This window comes from Eurypyga helias, unplaced genomic scaffold (assembly GCF_000690775.1).
Source record: "Eurypyga helias isolate BGI_N326 unplaced genomic scaffold, ASM69077v1 scaffold46371, whole genome shotgun sequence".
In the NCBI taxonomy this organism is placed as follows: Eukaryota; Metazoa; Chordata; class Aves; order Eurypygiformes; family Eurypygidae; genus Eurypyga; species Eurypyga helias.
In genome coordinates, this window is record NW_010233824.1 from 38,877 (window position 1) to 45,292 (window position 6,416).

The window sequence follows — 6,416 nt, forward strand, 5'->3', positions numbered from 1 at the left end:
GTCTTGATTTATTTTGGTTTTCCATGCCGTCAGGTTTTGGTAGCTTAGATACAACCAGTCTTCTGAAGACAGACAATGACCTTGTCTCTTTGTCATACGAAGGGCATGCTACTGTCTTTTGATTATGTGCAATTATTTCTGTTCATCATACTTATTTTATAAAGTGAGAAAATAGTGAAGCATTTTCAAAGGAAAAGGAAAATGTCCCTTAGGGAAACAACAGTTGTTTCAATTAATTCTACGCTAGTTTTAATTTAACCATTAATTTTCAAAGCCTTTTAAAATCTCTTTAAACACTTTGTGTGTATACTAGATACAAAAGGAAAAGAAATAATTGTGCTTAGAAGGAAATAGATATACTAAAATATTTGGGCTTAAATTCAAGTTGTTATGTTTGTACTTTAATATAATTCTGTACCCTAAATCAGTTAAATAGAATGAGATTTTTAAAAATTCTAACAAAGATAGTTTGTTAAATATGTTGCTTGTCAATAGATTTCAGCTGGAATGTGGTCACAAAATAACAGCCTGTTGATCTCATATTCATGATGACTGTGTTACAACCTATTAATTAATTTTAAGCTCAGAAAGCTTCAAGCACCTGTCTGCCTGAAACTATGTATTAAAAATTATTTTGTCCAAGTGACAGGAATTTTATTGCTTCTGAGAAAGAAGTAGCAAAAAGAATTTCTTCTGCTCTTTTAGGAAAAAAATTCTTTAGGCTTCTTTAAAAATATTCCAGCTTTTATTTGTTAATTGGTTTTGCTGCCATGTCCCTGCCATAGGTGTATGCCTTTCACAGTTTATGTTATAAACCCTCAAGTTTTTCCAAATTGTAAATGTCTGAAAAATGTGTTTACATATGTTCAGTAGAGGTTAATAAAGATTAGTGGAGTAGCTGCAAATCTTGAAGGCTGCACCCTTGCAGAGAAAATATAATTAAATGCTCAGGATTTGCAGGCAGCACACTTGCAGAAATGCTGAGTAGTGAGGACAGTCCATTTTTGAATTCTTGGCATCCCTCTGGCTCCTGATATACTGTAGGGGAGCTTAAAGAGGTGTTTTCACTTTCAGGAGTAATGTATGAAGCTACTGACTGTTATTTTTGCTAGATTTAGTAATTTGATTTTATCCTTGTAGTGCAGATATTTAAGCTTGATTGTAGATTAAGAATTCCCTTGGAGATGCTTTCCAGTGTGTAAACAGGAAGGTCTGCAGTGATATTTTGAGGAAGAGTAGCTCACTGTTGCTGTTCCTAACAAAATTTATAATCCAATATTGTCCTTGAAATATTTGTGCATTTTTTTTGGAATGAGGGTTTTTTTTTTTTTTTCTCGTAGCTGATAGTTGTACTGTTTTTAAATGTAACTTCATGACTGGCATAAAAATTTCATTTTAAAAATAAAGTTTTAAATGCTATTTTGTTACAGAAACATCTGTTATGAAATATTATGGTCTTCTATCAACTCCTGCTGTTGAATACTAGAAGTTTTCTGATTATGAAGTTTCCATTGATTTGTGTGTTGTCATAGATTCCTAAACTGGATTAGATCTTTTTGAATGCCCATAGATTTCAGTGGTGGCTGTGAAAAAAAGTAAATGTATTGCCCTGACAGGCATGTTGAGTCGAGAAAGGGAAAGCAGTCAAGTTAGGAGAAAATGTGTTTTTATTTTTCTCCCAAAATCTCAAATTTCATTGCTATAAGGAGGGAAATTTGTCTTTATGGTTTTATTGCAGAGTTAAGTAAATTTGTACTCTTTTATTTTCCTCTATGACTATGTAATCTTGATTGTGATTACAAAGAAGGTGAAGAAATGATGTGATATTTCACAAGCACTGCACACACCTTTGTTCCATACTTTACTAATGAATTTTTACTCATGCTGTGCTGGAAAATCTCTTAACTCTATTTCCTCAGGAGCAGCGTTGACAATTTGAGGTTCTATGATGCAAAACCCCCACCTTCTCCCATAGATACAGCGCAAGGTTTAATCCCAACAATGCAGGAGCTGATGTGCCCACTGGAAATTGTTGTCTAAACCCCAAAAACTTGGAAACCACTGTGTCTTTCAGGCTGGGTTTGATGTGGTTTAAAAACTGAGTTCCTGATAGATGTTAGCCTAGACCTATGTTTTAATAAAATTTGTCTGAAGAACCCACTCTGCCCCCACCAAAGCAACAAGCAGACCTTCAATTTTTCCTTTATCTTTGCATCTGAAGACACCAATAAGTTGTCTCCAGGTGGGCTTTTGTAATTCAGACAAATAATGTCAGGATGTTATTTGCCACTGTTCTCCGTTAATCATCTGTTGGGAATGAAAACAGTTCAGGTTGGACAGAGGAATAACTGAAAAAAGGTACCATTTGAACTGCAGCCACAGTTTGTTTTACGAGTCTGAATTTGGTGAAAGATAAACACCCCGAATCAGGAAATGTTATTTTCACCATTGACACTTGAAACAACATTTTTAATATTCAATCAGTTTCAATGACATAATTAAACTAAATGCGTTTCTGTGCTTAATGTCCTGTTTAATCATCCAGATCGTCATTTAGTGTACTTGAGAAGCAGTTCTAAGAGCACAAGTGATGACTAAACCAGATGGTTCATTTCCATCTGCATATGGCACATTTGGTACCACCTAGGAAGGCAGAAATGGAAATGCAGACTCTGATATACCTGAAACCAAAAGAAGCAGCTTCTCTTCTATCGTTCCACTGTACTTCTAAAACATTTTCCTTCTTTTAGTTCATTAACAGAGATTTGCATGCATGGTGTAGCATGAGCCATTGCATCTGAAGTCATCAGCATAAACAGGACTGTGGGTGACGTTAAATTTCTTTGTAGTGGGCTTGGGCATGCATCAACCAAAGAGATGAAGAGACCTTGGGCAGCCAAACTGACTGCTGCTCAGTTGTCTAGATTGAAGCTGATGTGGCCTTTGAGTTTTGTAGAGTTCAAAGTCTGCAGAAATCCATGGTTCCTAAATACAGAAATTTTGAATGTGAGTCTGGCCTCAGTATTGCACAGTGTGAAGTACTTTGGGGTATCACATATTGTAATAGTTAAGACTGTAAAAAATACCTTATGAGGCTTACTATTTAAAACTTTTTTTCCAGGTATTTAGACTAGTTTGATGGAGGTATGAAAGAGTTACCTAAAGGAGCTCACCTGGTGGAGTTCTCACTGAACTTGGACTGACAGACTATAACTTTATCCTAATGTAACTTTTAAAAGCGTGTATTTCTGTCAGTGCACAAGAAGGATTTGAAACAAAGAAAATGGAGCTTATTCAAGACCAAATAAACAAAAGAAATCTCTTGGTCATGGTGCTTTGTTAGGTTTTGGAAGTAAAATGCAGCTTGATTAAGGAATCGGGTCAGTTATTGCCGGGAGAAAAATAGTTGTGATTCTGTCTTAATTCCCTGCCAAAAAATATTCCAAGCTAGGCTTCTAGCACCGCAGAAATTTTCAGAACCGAGCAGCTCACTTCAAAAGTTCCAAATTATTTGGATGTGTTAAGATTACTTGTAGATGAGGTGGGTTTTGGATTATTTTTTCCATAGAGGATATTCTGATGGTTGTTTCACTTTAGTATTATCATAGGTTACCTCTTCATAATTGCAGGGGCTAAAGCAGTTGTTTAGATATGCAGATAGAACATTTTTGTTCACCACAAGTTTGCTGAAAGTAGCAAAAGAGTACAAACCCCCCAACTGGCACGTTCTGGTTTTCTCGGGTTTTCAGGCCTATTTCCAATGCTGTGATTAGATTTGGGGGTTTCTGAGCAGCCTCATGTCTGGTTGCATTTTCGTCTAAAAAGCACGTGCTGTAATAGATTCCTTATCTGTCTAATCTGTCCATCTCTTTTCTTACTAAACTAGACTTCTTCCTTTTCTGTCTTGGAATATTTGCCATTGGTCAACTTCAAAGTAAATACTCAGCATGTGACAAAATGTATACACTAACAGTGAAAAATTCGTTTTGGGAGGGAAAGAAATCAGTAGAATTGTTCACCATGAAGTTGAAATACATGCTTTGTGTACAGATAGGTGAAAATCATGCATTCATTCCAGAATCCCACTGATGTGACAACAACTGATTGAAGCCATGGAGCCCATTTCTTTATGCAAGCTAATATAATTTGAAATGGTGACACTGCCAGCACCAGGAGATTCAGCTCCTTGGTTTAGCCTGGAGAGTTCAGGTTCAGCTCCTTGGTTTAGCTGAAGAGTTTTTCCAGTCGTACTAGTGGAACGTAATCTGATGATAAATTTGGACCTGCTCTAAAACATGCTTTTGTGTGCACCTTCACAGTTTTGAACTGTGTTTTACAAGACTAATGTTAAGAAAAGGTTCAGAAAGGCATTTCAAGTTAAGACATTTTTTCCCGTTAAAGGTGTGCAGAGGTAAGCCTGGAATCTGGTGGGTGCGTGTTTTCTTAACAAAGCTGCCTGGGAGACATAGGTATACGTGCCATTTTTTGGAGGGTGGTTCTACCCACCTTTGTAGTCCAATACAGAAGACTTCTTCAAAACAAAACATAGGAATACTAAAAGCAAGTTCTTAATTAATATATATTTTAAATAGTGTTACATCCTAAAAGGAGGTTTCTCTAAATTTCTGAGTTAAGTTTCAGACACTTTCTCTTTTGTCAGAACCAGTACAGCCAAGACCATTCTGGTTTTTAAACCTCTTTTATGTTTCTTTAGGCTTGAATGTAATTGGATTTTCTGTTGTTTGGGTTCTAATTTATATGTTTGTGATGTTTTGCTCTATCATATGAAAGGAAGCAAATGACTTTTTAAGGAATCAAATTTTTTCTCAAAGGGCCATAGGAACAGTTCTCAATGCACTGAGGTCGGTCACCTTTTTTTTTTTTTTTTTTTTTTTTTTACTATATCTGACATTTGTGCATTTTTGCTTCTGTTTGGCTTATTTCTATTGAAATTTTCTTAATGTTCTGATGAGATATTTATGCTCTTAAATTAATTTTAGCCTTGACAGATGTTCTCTCTGTTCTGTGTGTCAGTTTTCCTTTTAAGAACATGAAAGATTTTGATTATTTAGAGAAAGCTATTTTGATTATAAATAAATAGTTGCACCGCTTAGGATGATCCAGGACAGCAACTGGATGAGCAGTAAGAACAAAATGGGATTTCTTAAAAAAGGGGTTGCAAGTGTGTGTATATATGTATATGTATAAATATTGCTCTATTTAAGGACACAGGTCTATATAGCTATACTTTTTCCAGCTTTTGAGAAAAATGAATATATGCAGATGAGAATGAACGCTAACAAAATGTTTTTTAAAAAGGGAGGGGAGAAAGAAACTTTCCATGGCCATTCAGGTTTAGTAGATCTGAATGCCCAGTAAGTTTCTCCATGAGAAATTAATTATATTCCCCATTCGCTCAATGGAACAATTGAGTTGGTTAAAGCCATTTTGCAGGGGTTTATAGAAAGCTTGTTTGAAGATTTCTTTTTTCCTGTGGCTTCAGGTCTGCCCTGCTGTGGTACATTTCAGAACTAGAGGAATCGGTGAACAGCTTCACTTTAAAATATTGAGTGATAGCTAATGATGGTAGTGGCTAAGTGGTAGGGACAAGATAGGTGGGATGAAGCGTACCAAAATTTTACCTCATTAACCACAGAATCGTTTTGGACAAGTGAGGTAATGACATTACCTAATTCATGCTGTAACAGAATGAATGAAACAGTGATGTTGTCTTAAGGCAGGTAGATGGAGAACTGACATATATGGCAAATTTTATAATTGTGAAGCAGTACAATGTAACTTTTTAAGTGAGATGAGGAGCTAAGATTAAAACCCAGCAAAGAATAGTAATTTGTCACAAATACCACACAAAATTTCCCCCAAGAGAAATGTAGTGACTGGACTGTGTTCTGATTCCATCTGGTCGCATTCTTTTGATGTCCTACAGCTGTGAGTCTGGAATAATGACTGGTCCTAAAATAATAAAAATAATGTATTTAAAACTGTAACACCTAGGGGTAAGCCATTGTTACATAGCAGAATGCTTTCTGAGCAGGTTCTAGTTAACCATGTAGCCATCCATAGTTCACCTGGAGGTATAAATGCATGTTTGTCTTTTTTGTATGCAGTGATTTTTTTCTCAAGGCACACAGTTTGTGTCTTACAGTCTATTTTCAGAGTTTCCAAAATACTTCCTTCTTCAAATACAGGAAAGAGTATTAAAAAAACCCAAGCCCCAGAAACTTTGAATCCTAGCTTGCTCTATCAACTCTGTTTTGCAAGAAAGTTGGCAAGTGTTCAAGGACTTTCTCCTCCAAACTCAGGAGCGATGCATCCCAACGAAGAGGAAGTTGGGTAAAAGCGGCCGCAGGCCTACGTTGATGAACAAGTGGCTCCTGGACAGGGTGAGGCAGAAA